This window comes from Chiroxiphia lanceolata, chromosome 4 (genome assembly GCF_009829145.1).
Source record: "Chiroxiphia lanceolata isolate bChiLan1 chromosome 4, bChiLan1.pri, whole genome shotgun sequence".
Taxonomy (NCBI): Eukaryota; Metazoa; Chordata; class Aves; order Passeriformes; family Pipridae; genus Chiroxiphia; species Chiroxiphia lanceolata.
The window spans coordinates 75773164-75790993 of record NC_045640.1 but is presented as its reverse complement, the minus strand read 5'-3'; the positions used below and the strand labels follow the sequence as shown (position 1 = coordinate 75790993).

General features: G+C 50.9%; 1 long non-coding RNA gene across 1 annotated transcript; it reads right to left on the bottom strand.

Moving 5' to 3' along the window:
* Window positions 1-914: 914 nt before the first annotated feature.
* Window positions 915-16606, bottom strand: LOC116785724. The gene is made up of 3 exons (XR_004356670.1): window positions 16469-16606; window positions 11521-11615; window positions 915-925 (listed from the first exon to the last, which is right to left on the bottom strand). It is a non-coding gene; the product is annotated as an uncharacterized LOC116785724 (long non-coding RNA).
* Between the last annotated feature and the right edge of the window lie 1224 nt (window positions 16607-17830).

Below are 17830 nucleotides of genomic sequence, written 5' to 3'. Positions count from 1 at the left end.
ATCCTTTCTATCTTTTTATAGATACAACTTAAAAACACCATGAAATTTATTTCCTGTAATAACGATCCCCAAATATTTTCTTTAAAAGTCAGTGTTTCAGCAAAACTCTCCCAAGAATGTGGAGTTATGCATTAACATTGTGTTAGCACAGTCCCTCCCTCCCCACTTCCTTCATTGTTCCCCCTCAGACTCTCTTTGGTGTTTTATTTCACCTGCCGAGCTCTCTGAGGTTTACAAGGCCAGGCTGGCACTGCCATACCCGTACACAGCTTACTGGGAACTGGCACACCCCACACTGGAGAAAGGTTCCAACAGACAGAAAACAACATATGGGGTCAGGAGTTCTTCCCTTGAATTTTCCTTTTTCCTACAGTAAATTCCTGGCTGCTGGCTGGGCTTAAATCCCAGCAGTGTGGTAAGCAAAGAACCCTGTTCACAGGCATGTGCTCCCATCCCCACACACCAGGAAAGGTGTGCAAACAGCCTGCCACCATCCACTGTTGAGTATGCAAAACTGTCTGTGAGAATGCTGCACTTTAATATCTGTTAACTCACACTACACACTACTCCATACACGGGAACGTGTATAAAATGCAAGCTGAAGAAATCCTGCGGCCTGCTGTTCTGCTACGATGACATTTTCCATTCCATTAATGCCACTCTGTTATGTAAAACCCACAGAATCACAGAATATTCTGAGTCAGAAGGGACCCCCCCAGACCCTCAGGTCCAGCTCTTAGGTGAATGGTCCCTATGGGGATGGAACTCACAGCCCTGGCGTTACCAGCACCACGGTTTGTGTGAACAAACTCCCAGAGCCTGGAGGAGTCCATCCTGTGAACTGGTAGAAAAAGCTACATGTATGGGAACACATTCTGTGGCACACGACAGTGGGTCGGGGCTGGCTGAACTCCACGGTTTTCCCCTTTCTTTGGCTTAGTGAGCAGGCTAAGCTGCAGGATCACTGCAACAGGACCAAGTGTACACTGAGCACACAGCCCGCTGTGCTGGCAGGGGATGCCAGGCAAACTCAGGAAAAAAGTTTGACTTTTTTTTTTTAAATGTCAGCTACTGCTGATGTGAGCAGCTCCTCCATAACCTGCAGAAGAGCAGAAAATCCACTCAAGTTCAGAAGTTCTGAACTTCTGAACAACCTGGTTTCTTGTCCAGTCTCCAGCTGCACAAAGATGCAGTCAGAGGCTGCTACAAGCCTGATGAGGAGAACACAACGCATTTAAATCACATGCACTGCCCAAGTATCCGAAGCTGATGGCAAAGCAAGTCCTGTCACAACGTTTGTCACGCCCTGGATTGTCTCCTCTCTGGCTCAAGGCTGTTCCACTCCCCTGCATCAGGAGAAGCTCCACTGCAGCCCTGAACTCTGTGGAGTGTTCCTGCCCCCTCTTGTCACTGCTCCATTACTGCCACACACAGTCCTAGTTCCAAACATAATTTTATCTCTAAATGATGGTCCGACTGAGGCCCGGGGTGCCTCTAGCGCATCTTGGTTAATCTCCAGCTTTACCTCAGAACCTAATGGCTCAAATATATTCTCATCCATGAAAATAAAGAAAAACATTCCAATTGACTTAACTGACTTTGGAGCCTCTCTCTGTTTCTAAAGGTACCCCACAAGATTTAGCAGGTGCTCACCCACCTTCCCTCCTGCCTTTGGTGCCCACATCAAGGGCAAATGGTTGGGCAGTGTAAGTCTCCATGAGCCTGAAACACAACAGTGTTGGGAATTTCTCTTCATTTTTTCTTTAATCTTAATATTTCAGCTGCATGACTGACCAGGTTATCACCTCTGGGGAGCAAGGTCTGCTCAACGCTGAGCATTCTGGGCCCACAAAGCAGAAACAAGAGCAGCCCTTCTGTGGCACTTGAGGAAACAGAGGGGCACTCACAGTCATCGCTTCCAAAGGCCCAGGAAGGGAAGTGCTTGTCTCTCAATCCCAGTTGTTACTGCACATTGCACCGTGTCCAGTACCAACTGCTGACAATGGCTGTTTAACGTTTCCAGCTGGATTAGATGATTAAAAAGCAGGAAAGTGTCCATTTTTTTTTTCTCCTGATGTCTACTGTGTTGTTTCTGTCTTGGAGAGCACAAGACCACTTTAATTCCCCGTTATTTAGGTAAGACTATGACCTGTCTCCCAATTAGAATCCATCTTTTCTGAGATCTCCTAATGCTGCATGGACCCTGTGGTGCCACTGCTGTACCCATGTCACAACCCTCACTTGTAGCTCCAAAGAGCAGTTTCATCACAGAACCCATCCCTCTACCAGGAAACAAACAACCTGCAAGTCTTCCAACAGGTGTTTTACCTTCCTGCTGCACTTCTCACACAAACATCAGTCAGTTCTGCTACATCCCCCTGCCTTCTCTCTCACCTACAGACCACTCTGATTTCCCCCAACCCACTCCTGCTGCCACCCGACTGCCCTGCAGGAACCACGGCCATGCTGGTCGGGCCACTGCCTACCCCAGCACGGGCCCGCTCCTGCCACGGTGCCACACCACACAGGCTGGCTGGGCAGCCCAGGCAGGAGCCAGTCCTCTGCTGGTCTTCTCAAAGAGACAGGAGACACAGCCTGAAGCCACAGCCTATACTCTTATCGCACGTTCTACGTTCACAACCCCAAGAGCCCACACATGTTACAGTGCCTGGTTACTCCTCCTGGCAAGTCCGTGAGCTGGGTCAAATCACAGACAGATTCACCATTTCTTATCCACTGAGTGAAGTACTGACATCACCCAACAGAAAACCTTTGTTCCGTGTTGTAATCATTTCCCTCTGCAGTTTGCTCAGCTTTTAGGTTCTGAGTAAATGATCGTTCTAAGGAACGAACAGAATCATTCCACAAGCAGAAACTTGCTCTGAACTACTGAAAAAGGAAATGTAAGAAAGGAAGAATCAATATGCCTGACTATATCTCCCCACATAATGAACTCCAAAGCCTGCGATATTGTTCATTTGTCACGTCCTCAGCATCAGTCAGTCAGTCAATGACATCACCACAGCAAACAAAAAAGGGAGACAGTGCTCACCTTACAAAGGGAGGGGTAGCAAACACCTAATGATGTGCAAAGATCAAATGGTTTAATTTTTTATAAAGACCACACTTCAGCCTACAGAAGGCAAGGGAGAAATGTCGTGAAATGAAGCTGGATTAACTGCAGTGACACGAGAACAGAAGCCGACACGTTCTGTAAGTCCCCCGTGCTACACAGTCCTGCTCAAGAACCAGGCTCACTGCAGTGCCCAGTGCCAGCCCCACCAAGGGGGCAGGAGCCCACTCTGGAGGAGACCCTGTCCAGCTCAGATGGGTCCTTTCCCTTGGCATTTGCATAACTCTGAATACCTGTAGCAGAAGCCTTGTTCCACTCCAGTCCTTTCCTTGCTCACAAGGTTTCAGCTGTCACACTCGAAGGCAGCAAGCTTTCATCATAGCACGCTCTGGCTCAGCTTTGGTCAAAGGGACAGCAGAGTTTTCCAGGAGATAAGGGCTCCAGGCAGCCAGAGGAGAGGGTAACCTCCTTAGGGCACATCCCCTCCCTCCAAACCCCCGGGATGCTCCCTCCCCTGCCATCTGTGAGCACACACACCCCGCCAGCCACACACAGAGCGGCCGTGCTCACACCTACACACACTTCTCGGAATTTGCACTTCAGTGTGCAAAGCTTTGCTCCACTCAAACCAGACGCATTCCACACACCTTGGAAAATGTTACTATTCAGAGAATATCCAGTGATCTTTTGCTGTACTTAAGTTTCATCCCTTCTACATTGTTCATAGACATTTTCCATAAAAAGTAAACTTCGATGCTTTGCAGTTAATGGATAGATTCTGAGGGGAAAAAAGCTGAAAAGAAAAACAACATCCCTGGGAGTTAAATCAAAGGGAGGGATAGTTTTTCCAGCTGGGTTCTGGGTGATGGAAGACAGGTTGTCATTCTAAGGAGGCCAGAAAATGTCTTTTACATACACCAGTCTCAGCAAACCTACCCTGAGTTATAAGGTTTATTTTATAAAAGTTTAAGTCTTATATTGTACTTGATTTTCTTCTGCTAACAGCAAAGGCCTATACAACAGCTATTTTCCAGAAAGCAGCACCAAGTGTATTTTATTTTGCCAAAACACAATGTGCAGCCATAAACCCAAAGCAGTTCCCATGTTTATGTTTGTGATTGTTATTACTATCACTACACTAAAGTTCGCAAATTTTCACTGCAAGTGACAGGTGCTCTTTAGGGGCAGCTCTCCTGGAGGTGCCATCAAGGGCCGTAGAACATCTCCTGAGTGTAAACTTGGCCTATCTCATTTGGAAACCAAACACTAGAAATGCATCCTGTGGGTCAACTTTGGGCACTCGAGATGAGAAATGGGACAGCAATCCAATATACGGCGTAGGGCCTGGTAGCTGATGTAAAGCAGCTGAACACTGAGCTTCTCTAGGCAGGACAGACTTTAGGAAAGGTGATTTGCCCAACAGTGCTCTCAAACTGTGCATGTTGTGCTCAAAGTGTGTGTGCCCCTCCCTACCAGTACGCTCTGCACCTGGCACTGAGGGTGCTGGCCAGCTCTTGGAAAATCCCTCTCTGCCACACATCCTTCTCAGGTACTTGGGAGCCATCTCCTGATGAGCTCTTGCTAACAGCAGCTGTCCAATCCTGCATCAGTGAGTCCCACAGAGCAGGAACAGACACACTGAGCATTGCCTTGAGCTTGCTTTGGGCAAACAACCCCAAACTACTGGACCTACTGGTTGGATACACTCATAGGAGGTACTAGTGCTCATTCTCCTCTACTTACGGAACTCTTCTCTGTGCAAACACACTGCAAATCAGGCAGGTCAGGACTAGTATGCCCCGATTCACCCAAGCCACGCTTCCGAACAGCATTTAACTTCCTACTGAGTGACTCAAGAGAACTAACTCGGCCTTGTTTTTAACTCTGGGATTGCTCACCTGCATCGGACACCTGGGCAGGAGCCCCAGGCCAGCCTGCCAGGAACGGCACCACCAGCACGTGCCAGGGTGCTGACTCAGCACCAGCTCACGGGCAAAGCAGCAGCAGGAAGGATGGACACTGTTGGGCTTCAGCAATTCCAAAAGGACATATATCTAGCAGAGTCAAAGAAGACGGGGGAAAAAGCAGGCAGGACAGAATGACAAAGAGGTAAGGTTTCTAGACAACTGCAATCCTCAGGAAAAGGTCAGTCCAGCCAACTTTTTATTTGGCTTTGTCTTCCTACCAGCACCTACAACTGAGAGCGTGCTGGGGCTAAATTCCACAAATACTGGCCACATAAAAGGCTGAACACACAGAGAAATCTCTCCAGAGACCAAAATTTCCCTTGCTCTGTCCCATTTCAGGTGCAGCAGACTAGTGTCACAGAGACCATTTCCATCTCACCTTTTTTTGGGATTAGTCTGAACAACAACCCACGTTGCTGCAATTTAGCCGAGACCTGCACGAGCTACATTGAGTTCTTCCAGTAAGATGTGGAATCCCCTCGGCCAACCTGATTACAGACCGATTCCACAGCACTGCTCCACACGAAGATAAGCACAAGGGGCGGGTAACAAACCTACCAGCAATAAAAGCCAAGTGTTTTGACACACTTGAAGAGAGGTGTTATGTAGACTTCACACAAAGGGAAGCAAGAGTCCTCCGCAGCCCTTGCACATCAGCTAATCTGACAGTTCAAATAGAAATCACAAAAAAACAAGGAAGGGGTGAAGTGAACCCACAAAATGATGATTATTCACAGACCAAGAAAGCTGCCAACCACTCCTCTGAGTGTGCAGACCCAGCTGACACCAGCACAGACCTCCAGTTCACAGCAATGCATCTATTCATGTGTTTCTGCTAGGTTTGCATTGCAGCTTCTCTGCCAACTTCAGGAGGAAATCAGTATTTTCATAAGATAACGTCTCCTTTTCTTCTGCTTTATTTTGCTACTAAACTGCACAGAGTGTTACAAACACTCTGTTAATGCTGCTCTCCTTTGGTCAGCTGCATACAGCAGCGTTTATTAGAAGAGACTGTCACAAGCACGATAATGTTCGTTATCATGAGTAGTAATTCATGGGGAACGCAACAAACACATTCCTAAGTGATAACCAAAGCAGTGACTATCAGCTCAGGCTTCTGGTTCACTTCAGAGCTACTGGATGTCTGTTTCCTTTGCAGTTTAGGAGTGCCAGTACTCCCTCTCCCACCTGGTTTGCTTTCCACATGCAACAGCCACAAGGCAGCTGACATTTACTCCCCTTCTAGGTATGGATGCTACACGTTCATTCAGAAAATACCTTGCAAATACACGTTTTTAGGAGCTGCCTGAAATGGCGATTAGGAAATGTACTGGCCAGGTCTGCAGATTTAGCTAAACTCCTCACACCCCCCTGGTTTGTAAACCAACTGCAAAGCAATGTAGCATGGCTCTGTTACACAGGGATACACCTGGAGAGCTGGCAGGGGAGGCCACAGACACCGGGGCATTCCCATCAGGGTTCCTGTGCTCTGCTCTCCACCCTGGCAGCTCAGCTTGTTAAAGCAAACATTTCCAAACAGGGCGAGGCCTTTGGGTGCGTCGGGGCCAACTGAGCCATTGTGCATCATCCCAGCAGCACGGGCCAGACCCGGTCCGCCCCTGTGCCACCCACTGCCCCATCTCACACTGACAGTGGGGTATGGGAGCCTCTTGAGAGTCTCCAGACACCCGTGCCCCACAGGTTGGCAGGGGCAGAGAGGGGAGGTGAGGAGCTGAGCCCATGCAGTCCCTGCAGGCTCGTGGTCAGAGCCTGGCTCTGGGGTTGCCACCCTCACCCTGCTCCTGTGTGAACCTTGCGCGCGTTGCTGACTGCCAGCACCTGGTGAGGCATTCCCTTGGTTCTGTGTGTGACCAAGCCAGGAGCTGCACGGCTGCACCTGCTGCTGGGAGGGTACTGGACCATACCCTCAGGTACAGGCCCGCTGCTGTGGGCTGCTGCTGCTGCAGCCCAGTGCAACCACACACAGCACAATGTTCTCGGGCCCATTATCCCCATTGTGGGGGATTTCTTCTGGCAACACCTTAGGTCTCTTGCTCAGTTCAATCTGCGGTCCCTGATGCAATGTGTCATCTACTAGACTTACAAAATTCATTTGTCTAATGCTTTTGAAGCTCCAATTTTTCTGGGTTTTGCTTTATGTCTTCTTATATCCCAACTGTGGCCCCACCTTCTGTGCGCTCTCAAGTCCTCAGGAATCGAGCTCAATTCCACTGAGCTATCCCAGAAGCCAATGAAACACCTCTGACTTCTCTTGGGAAGCCAGGATGTGCTCTATGGCCACCTAAACATCCTTCAAGGACCAAAACCTGCACGTAGTTCAGCTCCTAGTCCAGAAGCACATTTAGTGCTGCAAAGAGATGCAATTAATCATTCTTGCAAACCAGATCTGAAGGGCTGGGATTTCTCTCTTTTGTTACCATGCACGGGAAAGAATAACAGTTCAGAAAGACTGTAAGAAACGCTAGACAAGGTGTCCCTTCTCACGGCAGGGGGGTTGGACTCACGACCTTTAAAGGTCCCCTCCAACCCCAACTATTCTACAGTTCCATTCTATGATTTATAGACCTAGCTTCCATCTCCTGCCTCAGCTGGCCCTGATACAACGTGTTGGGGCATTTCTGTTCCACAGCAAGAGCACCCCCGCTCACACCAGCAGCATGAACTACATCAAACAATCCTTTTTAGTTCACGCCATGCTCACAAGCGTATCACACATCCCACTGAAACAGCAGCTTCCCAACTGACTCCTGCAGGGCCAAAATCCCACTGCACGTGAATGGAGCCTGCAACGTCACTGACTGCTGTCAGCACTGACAGCCAGTTCCTGACAGCTGGTAAGGTCTGAAGACTCGCTTTGAAATCTTTCAGACTAAAAACCAGAGTTCTTCTGGAGGTGGGAAGGACACTGAGCTTTCATTTTTCTTCACGGTGCAAGTAACTGGAAGTTATTCACAGCTGGTACATCACTGGAATGATACAGTTCATACATTCCATGAAGTGTACTCAGCTTTCCTAACTTTCACTTCATTTCCGATTAATTACAGCAAAGAACGAAGAAATAAAAGATGCTCTCCATTTCTCCTCCTTGTCCATGTACTCTCTGACACAGAGTCCCAGTTTTTGCAGCCTGTTCCTGGGGAACATGCACTACAGAGAATCCTGCCATTTCCAGGCATGACACCATGACTATGACTTACAGAGATGGATCATGGGGAGGAAGGGGAGCAATAATTATGTTAACTGGTCATTTAATAATTTAATAATTATATTAACTGGTCATTAACTGTTATTCTACCCTCCTTTTCTTGAAAGGGAACCTTTCAGAGATGTTGGGAAACAGTAAAGGGGAAAGAAACCAACATGTCAGCAGGACACTGTTGGTCACATATAACTCAACCTTAAGCTTCATCCAGTTTTCCACACATGTGAAGGCTCTATTGGAAAGTTTTCTCAAGCCACCTGCAGCAGCTGCTGTGAAAGGCTCCAAAGGAGTAAGTGTAACCAGTGCCTTCCCCGCCCACCCTCAGTGGAACAAGGTAGAAAGGATGAACCCTCAGCTTACCAAGGTCTTTAACTTTCACCAACAGATTCCACCTACTTATTGGAAGTGCCTAAATGCTTTGGATGCCTGCACTGATACCTGTGAGAACACAACTAGAACTTGCTCCAATCACCATGAAAGCCGTGTCCAAGCTTGCAGGGTCCTCAGACATATCAGGCTGGCTGTGGTCTTCCTCTCTGCCCCAACACACCAAGGCCCTCCCAGAAGATCAGCCTCAGAGACTTGCTGTGGGACACAAAAAGGAGTTCCTGAGTATTGCATAACTTCCTAAGGCTTTTGTCAACACCAAGGACCCACGGGGCCCTTTATCACCTTAAATAAACAAGTAATATTTAATGCATACCAGAGCAGAGGTGAGGGCTAGACAGGGTAAACATACACCTGTGTAAAGAAGTCGAGACCCGTCTGCCTGCCGAGTTCTTCTGCTCACGAGACACGCACTGGCTCTCAGGGGAATTGGTACAGCTCATTCCTCACACACACTTTTCTGGAGCAAGTTCTCGAACAGAACCAGTTTATAAAGAAATATCTGTCACGGCAGGCTCGCTTTAGAGAATGAACCTCCCAGACCAACCTGACACACGAGGGGCCTGCAAAAGCCAAGGGGAAAAGGGAAGCCAGGAGCAACCTCAGCTCCCGCTGTTGGTGTTGGGTATTTTACAGAAAGGATAGCTGGGGGTACATGCAGGAAAGCCCTGCTGATGACACAGGTGGCACTCTCCAGATTACAAACCCCACAGTTCCATAGGGAATACCCGCTCTCTGTTGGTTCAGTAAGTACACAAGAGAAAAAAACAAAAAAGGCTTTCATGTGTCTTTTTGATTGCAGCCAACAGTTTAAGTTCTGAATCACCAGTTGAAATGCCTTCTCACACTGAAGTGTATTAAGAAAATATTACAGGGTCTCCTGTATGTAACCCAGCAAACTGCAGGAGAATCAGAGTTGAGGTTGGAATTGCACACTCAGTGCACTTCATTATCTCTCGGTATGTACTGAGCAGCTTGTAACAACTCACTGCTCCAAAAGCTTTTGATACCTAAGCAGAGGCTGCTTTGGGGGCCTAGAAATGGCAGCACTGTGGGAAGCCTGGGAACTGAGACCGGCTGTCTTCATTTTGGTGGGACACTTACTGTTTATGTTTTACTTTCATTTGTAGGCTAGCTCCTACCTTATCTACCCTAATGTCTTAGAGCACCCCACTAATTCACGAGGCAGAGCACTAAAACCTTACTAGAGCTTTCAGAGCCCAAGCTCTGCTTAACACAGCTGGGTTGGCTCCCACTGCTTGTTCCAACATCCTCTGGGACAGCACTACAAGGACATAGCACAGGAGTGGAGTGAGGAACCCAAGGTATTACAGACATGCCTCCGAGCAGCAGAGAAAGGGAACAAACGAAAAAAATTATCCCCAAAAATCTTTTGGATCAGGAAGGGTTATAAAAAGTAACCTTTTCAGGTTATAAAAACTAAGTCCTGCTGCCCCTCCATAAACAACCAGAAACACCTCTTGCACGCATCGCCAGCCCCTCCCTGGCTGGAAGGGCTCTGCCCTAACCCAGGAGTGACCCCATCTGTTAAACAAGGAGATTGCAGGTCCTTTAGAGGGGGCTCAGAAAACCGCGGCCAGAAGGGGAAGAAACTGCGGCACTCAGGGGATACAATCGCCGACGGTTATTACATTTCCAAGGCACGGCTCCATCCTACCCCATTTCTGCCACACGTTTAACCTTTTGAGCCGTATTTTTCCCAAGCCATCCCAAGACGCACAAGTCCCCAGGATACCTGCCAGGCAGCAGACACCAGGAGCTGTTTGAAGCTCAGGGCAAAGCTTGCTCACATGTGCTGGGGCACCACGCTTCATTTCCTCTGCACGTTCTAGAGGCTAATTAGCTCACCATCAAAGAGTAAATACCGACCCTGGAACTAGGAAAGGGAGGGAGGGGAACGATGCTTTTACTTCAATCGGGAGAGTCGAAGGATATCAAAACAATCCTTAGCATAGCCTGAACAATTTCCTAAGCAGAACCAGGAAATAAAGTCACAGTGACTCCTGACTTCCAGAGCACCCAGCGCTGCCTTTGCAGTCACCTTTACTACTTTTCTTTAACATGAAGGCCATCTAAGAGAGAGAAATCCAGGCTCCTGCTTCTCCTTGAAGAAGGTACCAAAGAGCACTGTTCTATCTGAACGCAGCAGCAAGACCAGGACGCTCCTCCCAGTACAAAATTGAAGCTATTGAAAAGCCAAGAATATAGGACAATCCTCCCTTTAAACTGAAGGGTATCGATCCAGCTAAACTGCCAAGTGGCAACTGAAACTTCAGCAACACAGTCCCCCGAGTCACCCAGCCGCACGAGGGGGAGCGGCAGACGGGGCAGGAGCAATCCCGGGTGCCCCTGGCAGCACAGCACTGCAGGCAGAGTGCCCAGGCAGCTCTGCCAGGGGCACGGGGCCACACCGCGTATGGGGTACGCACAGCGACGTTGCTGGGCTATCCCGACACTCCAGCCCCCCTTCAGCACCCTGCAGGAAAACTTCGAGAGCACCCCTGCTAATGAGTTCCAAAGAAAGCTTCTCAATGCTCCGGCTGCATCTCCCTCTGTTGGAAGCACCCACTGAAATCTACAACTCCTCGTGACACCAAAACACACCCCTAAATGTTTTCCTTCTTTCCTTCAGCTCCTCGCTTACCTTTCACAGGCTTCTGCAGAGTGTTTTCAGATGCTTTGCTCGTATAAAAAAAAATTAACATCAACATATTTCTCGGACATATTCAAGAAATCTCTCATCAAATAACCTCTGTCACGTGTTCCCCCGAGGTCTTCCTGTAAAATCCTGTGTCTTGCCATTCAGATTCATTCTTAACCTGTTAAGAAGATCCCGATCTCGCAGGTACTCACAGAAACTCTCCCAGGAGGATTTGCTGCTTCTCTCTGCGCCTGGGCCCGCAGCAAGTCATCGTTCAGTTCTTGTCCCACGCTTGCCAGTGACCTAGAGAAACAAAAGGTACAATTATTGGTATTAATTATCGCCACAGGCTTTGGGTTCACTGTTGGGTTAAGTGTTCTGTAAATATAAGGAGACAGTCCTCAACCTACTGGAGCTGATTTGTCTGTTCCCCTGTTCTGCTTTTACAAACCCTGACACCACTCCTCAAGAATTATCACTGCTGCAGATCTGCAACAGAACAGCAGGTTCCTACTACATGTGTTTGCTTTCAAAATGAAATTCTTAGTACGTCTAGCTACATAATCAACATAAATACATGTATTGATAGTCCTTGGGGGAAAGCTTGCCACGGGGAAAAAATATCCATTTTAGCACCACAATTTGATACACCTTCAGAAAAAGCAGAATTACCACCAGCTCCCAAGATCCCTTGTGAGGATCCCTTGCGACACCCAATGCAGCAGACGTTGAAAAAGGAAGGAAAAAGCCAAGACTGTAGTGGGAAAAAAAGAGGACAACAGAAATACATCAGTATGTAAAAAATCTCCCCCACTCCAGTAGTGGGAAACAACTAACTTACTGTTTGTCTGCTTTTTCTCATTACATAAATATTGAGTAGAAACTAATGAAACAGAATCCACCGAAGGCAGAGCTAAGATTCCGGTTTGGAAGTAAAAATGTTTCTGTAATTCAGGTGATTTCAGTCTGCCAGTTTCTGTGGAGGATGGCTCAAGTAAATCTACTCTCTCGGGTATAAAGAGCAGCAGACTGAAGAGGCAAGATGTGGAGTATCATTTTCAGGATAGGTTTCAGGCAGTTTTAAACCCAAAACGCTGGAGTTGCAGATTTGTAAAAATAAATGTGATACGAGACTTACTTTGTCTCTCAGAAGTGTTTAATTCATTTTTAAGAACGATAGAGGGCCCAATCAACAATAAGGGTTATTTCATCCCTTTGCCAATAACAACCCTGCAGCTCACCTTCCTTTCTGTGCTGACAGCAGACAGCTTGGGTGCAACAGCACTCATGGTACCAACTGGCACAATTCTCCAGCTGAACCAACTAATTCATCTCCTGGCATCTTCCACGAGGTATCCCATTAACTAGTGTAGCAAAACATCTGCTTCTGGGTGGTTTGTAAACAGAACATGTTTTCATTGGACTGGACTGCTTTTCTAAGAAAAAAAATCTTGTACAGGTAAAAACCCATCCAGCAGACGGGTGTTTCAGAGCCCACAGCTCCCAGGTAAAGGAGCAGAGGAGCAGCAGCACAGAAGGATCCAGAGGTGCCCAGGGAGGTTCAAGCTGACTGTGCTTGGCAGGAATATTTGAAAACAAGCTGCTCTGCAGCTGTCTCAAGCCTGGAGCTCACCGAAAGGAAACGAGCTCCCCCTCCTGCTTCATTTTATACCTTGTCCGATCCAGGCAGAACCACCCCACGCAAAAGGGAAGAGAGCAGATGGCAACGCCAGTCTAATGTCCCCCCAGTGGCCAGCACCAGGGCTCATTCCCTCCTCTGGCTGATGGAACCGAGAGCCAGGTTCTGCTCTCCCGCTCAGCAGGGGCACAGCCGGGATGCGGAGCCTTGGGGGGGGCAACACATGCTGGGGACACCGGGTACGGCACCAGAGCCTGGTGACACCGGGTACGGCACCAGAGCCTGAGCCTGGGGACACCGGGTACAGCACCAGACCCTGAGCCTGGGGACACCGGGTATGGCACCAGAGCCTGAGCCTGGGGACACCGGGTATGGCACCAGAGCCTGAGCCTGGTGACACCGGGTACGGCACCAGACCCTGAGCCTGGGGACACCGGGTACGGCACCAGAGCCTGAGGTGCAGAGACAGCAGATCCCTCCCCCTGAACAGCCTCCCCGTGCCACCCGCTGCCCCTCTGCCACTGCAGGCTCCACTGGCCAAACAGTGCTCAGCATCGAGTCACGGAATGCTTTGGGCTGGAAGGGCCCTCAGGAACCCCCCCTGCAGCCACAGAAACCACGTCAGTGACCAGGGCAGTACCAAAGGCACCTGTTCAAGGTGGGCAGCAGGACTGCAAATGGAAGGGACAGCAGAAGGCAAAACTGGAAAGAAAAAACAACCATGAGCTCATTTAGAGATGGTCAATAATAATAATAATAATGTTATTTCCAATTTGCCTCTGTCAGGGAAAATAAAACAGAACTCTGCCTCAAGTCCCTTCATTTCAGATCCCATAGAAACACAGGGACATCCCTGTCACAATGGTATGTTGTGCCTGTGGATGTCTCTCAAACTCTGCAATTCACTAGGTTTTATTATCCCATTTTTTTGTTCTTAGCCAAAAGAAGCCCAAAACAAACTATCTGATGGGGCCTCTTTTTTTTTTTTTTTTACCAGTGGAAAACACAAAGTATTTTTAAAGGAACTACTCTTATTTCTATTTTCCCTATCAACCTTCCCTTGACTTGTGACATGACACCAAAATTTTCAGCCTGCTTCACCAAGAGTCCCAAAGGGAAAAGGAAAGCACTGCCTCCAGCCCCCCCAAATTCATTACCCTCAACACGTGCCCATTTTTATCATTTGCAGGAGAAGTGCCATCACTTCTCCCGAGCCCACGCCTGACCTGGTAATGCTATTTAACTGAGCAACAGACATTCCAAAGGCAGAGGTGAGGAGGCAGAGGAACCCACAGAGCCAGAGGAGAGAAAACATCGGCCCTGTGGTCCGAAGCAGCTTTGCAAGATGTGCAATGTGTAGCTACCCTGCAGCTAATTGTGCAAATACTGGTCAAGAGGAGCCTCCCTGCACACAAAGGAGGAGACTGAGCTCTTGAGCAAAAACCCTGCAACATTGAAACCACAGCTACAAACCCAGAGAAGCATCCTAAGAAGGATCCCTGTCTTTGTGCTCACCTTTACTCCTGCCCTAACTCACCTCCTGAGCCCTGCCTTGCTGATTGGTTCCCACAGACAAACCCCACAAAGCAAATGGGAATTAGGGAAGCCTACAGTAAATGCTGCAGCTACACACAACAGCCACTGGCTCACCCAGGGGCACAAAGGCAGCCCAGGCCACTGGGTTATTTCAGGGCTTTTTGGCAACTAGAGCTTGAAGCTGCTGCTGTGAGAGCCAAGGAGAGCACCACATTGTCACCCTGTCGGTCAGGGTGACACCCCCACCTACAAACTGATGGGCAACTAAAAAAAAAACAACCACCAAAGCAGGACAGGAGGGCAGAACTGCCACCTGAGGCAACCAGAAGACAGACAAGCTGGTCTAGTGGAAGGTGTCCCTGCCTATGGCAGGGGGTTGGAAAGAGCTGATCTTTAAGGTCCCTTCCAAACCAAAGCATTCTGGGATTCTATTAACATTTAATCCTTAAAAAAAAAAAAAAAAAAAGTCACTTATGCCTGAAGTAGAAGTCTGAAAGAGGATTGTACATGAGATACAGCAACAGCTGAACCACACAGCACACGTGTCCTCAGCCCACAAGCACTACCAGAGGTGTGTGATCCGTGCTGGTAAATTATTTCGTGATAATCTCACTACGGCACAAACAGGGAAAAGCACCAGAGAACAAGGAGGCTGCTCAGTGGTTCTACTGCTCACCCATCACACTGTCAAAATCAGTGTTCTAAAAATATTTTTAACTCCTTGCACCAAAGCACCAAAAAAAAGAAAAAAGAAAAAAAAAAAGTTTCTTACTTATGGTAGTCGTTAATTTTTCTCAAGAGGCCAGAAAAACACGTAGCTAAATGTTTTAAAATGCACAGGCCAGCGAAACTGAGAGGGAAAGGGGCAAGAAAAAAAGAGCAGGGGGAACCAGCTGGGAGATGGAAGAAAGTGTTACAGCAAAGCATGGAACCCTCAGGGCGGAGTGCCTTTTCACGGCAAGCACACGCTACAACAAGCGTGACAAGACAGAAGTGTAAAAACAACGGCCTAAACCCCAAAATTGCAGATGCACTGCTCGAACTGCCCTTCTCAGAGACTTTCGGGGAGTACTTCAGCTCTCCCCTCAAAGCCTTTTGGAAACGGAACTAAAACATCCCTCGTGAAGAACCGTTTACCTTGTAACAACATCCACAGTCCCGCACTGCACGTACAGGACCGGGCCCCTGGTAACAACACCCACGGGAACCCATCCCTCCTAAAGGACCCGGGCTCTTGAAACAACTCCCAGGGTAAACCGCTGCACGTAGAGCACCAGGTCCCTTATAACGATACCCACAACAAAACAGGGTCCCCTGTAACAGCGAAACACTTCCCCTTCTCACGTGCCCCCCCCCCTTTTCCACGCCCGTGCTCCCTTGTCCTGTCCCCAGCGACGCCAGGAGTTCGCAGCCTTGGCAAACTCACGTTCCCGGGCTGCAGCTCCCAAGGGATGACGCAGCTCGAATCAAGCGCACGCCCGCGGGGGGGTGAGGGATTCCCTCCGCCCGCCGCTCCCCCTGTCCCAGGCTCGGAGAGGCGGCGGCTCTCTGGGAGCACACCTGGAAGCGATGCCGCCTGCCCTCCGAGTGTGGGACAGCACACCTGCCCTGATCCCCTCTCTCCAAAGAGCTCCCACCGAGCGATCGCCGGGAAGACCCAAATCCCAGCACGTGGGGCTCTTTCAATGGTGCTGTGAAACACCTCCCTTTTTGGGTTCAATAGCGGTCTAACAGCAGCAGGAGGCTGCCTTTGTCCATCCGAGCCTTGTCCCGAGCTCAGCTCAGCCCTCCAGAAGCCGCAGGACGGGTCATTCCCCGAGGAAGGGGGACTTACCGACGAGCCCCCTCACGGAACGGGCCCACAGCGCTCCACAGTGAGCCGAGCCGAGCCGAGCCGAGCCGAACCGAGCCAAGCCGAACCGAGCCGAGCCGAACCGAGCCGAGCCGAACCGAGCCCCTCAGCGCCCTCCCACCCTCACACCTCCAGGTCCGGCCGGTCCCGCGGCGTCCTCCGCGGCCCCCGGGAAAGCCGCTTGACCACAGAGTGGCGCGTGCGCAGAGCGAGCGCGGAGGGCCCGCGCGCCAAAGGCGGGGAGGGGAGAGGGGGCGATACGAGCTAGGAGGCGGGGCCAGCGCGAGCAGGAGGGAGGGGCTGGCGCGAGTTGCGGGGCGGGGCCTGCGCGAGCCGGAGGGCGGGGCCGGCGCCAGCCAGGGGCGCCTGACCATTGACTTTGGGGCTGTTTCGGGCCGGTTTTGGGTGCGGGTGTTGGGGCCCTGCGCACACCCTGCCCTGGTCACAGCCGCGCCCCAGCTCCCTGCGCTCCCCGCACCCCTCGCTCAGCTCCGCGGGGATTTGTGCCTCCTCTGAAGGTGGCGAATGTCTGCAAAGCCAGTCGGGAAGCCAGAGAGCTGCAGCCCCCGGGCCCCGCCGCGGCTTCCCCGCCGTCACCCGGCACCTCCCGCCCGTCCCGCCCCGCAGCGCCGCTCCCGCTGCCGCCTTCGAACACAAGGAACGAACCCCCGTGCCCCGAGCACAGGCCGGTCCCTCCTCGGCAGCGCCGGGAGCGGCCGCAGCCCCCGACGACGGGCGGGGCGCGCCGGGAGGGGCCGCGTGGGGCGGGGGCGGGTCCCGCGGTTGCGGGAAGGGACCCCCGGGCCGGCCCCGTCCGGCCCTGCTCGGCCACCGCCCCTCGCCCACAGTTTTAACATTGGAGAGCCAAGATTAAATCCGGAGCGCTGAAAGCTACCGAGCGGGGTAGACTTGTTATTTTTCTCTTTTTACTGACCACGTTGCCAAAGTGGGGAAAAACAGTCAGGATTCCCTAAACACCATCACAGCATCTCCGAGGCACGGCGGGACCCAGCGGGAGCGGAGCGGAACGGGGCGGGCAGCGCGCCGCGGGTGCCTACGCTCCTCGCGCATGCGCAGCGCGCCGCGGCGCCTAGAGGGGGCTGCCCCCGCCGGTGCCTGCCGCCGCCCACGAACCTGCCGCCCGCGCCCGGCGCCGCCGAGCGCCCCGCCCTGTCCCCACAGCGGGAAGCGGCGCGGCGAGACGGCGCTGCGGGTGCGGGGCGGGGGTCCGGGTCGCGACGGAGGTCAGGCAACAGGATAGACGCCTCTCTGAGGCAAGGGGTCCTCTCGCCGCCATCTTGAGTGTGCTCTCGGCTAAGTTGCGGTCCTGGCGGCGCCATCTTGAGTGTGGCCTGGGGCGAACTTCCGGACCGGGGCCGCCATCTTTAGTGTGGTCGCGGCTAAGTTCCGGTCCTGGCGGCGCCATCTTTACTGTGGGCTTGGCGGACTTCCGGGCCGGGGGCCTTGGAGGACTTCCGGTCGCTCTCGAAT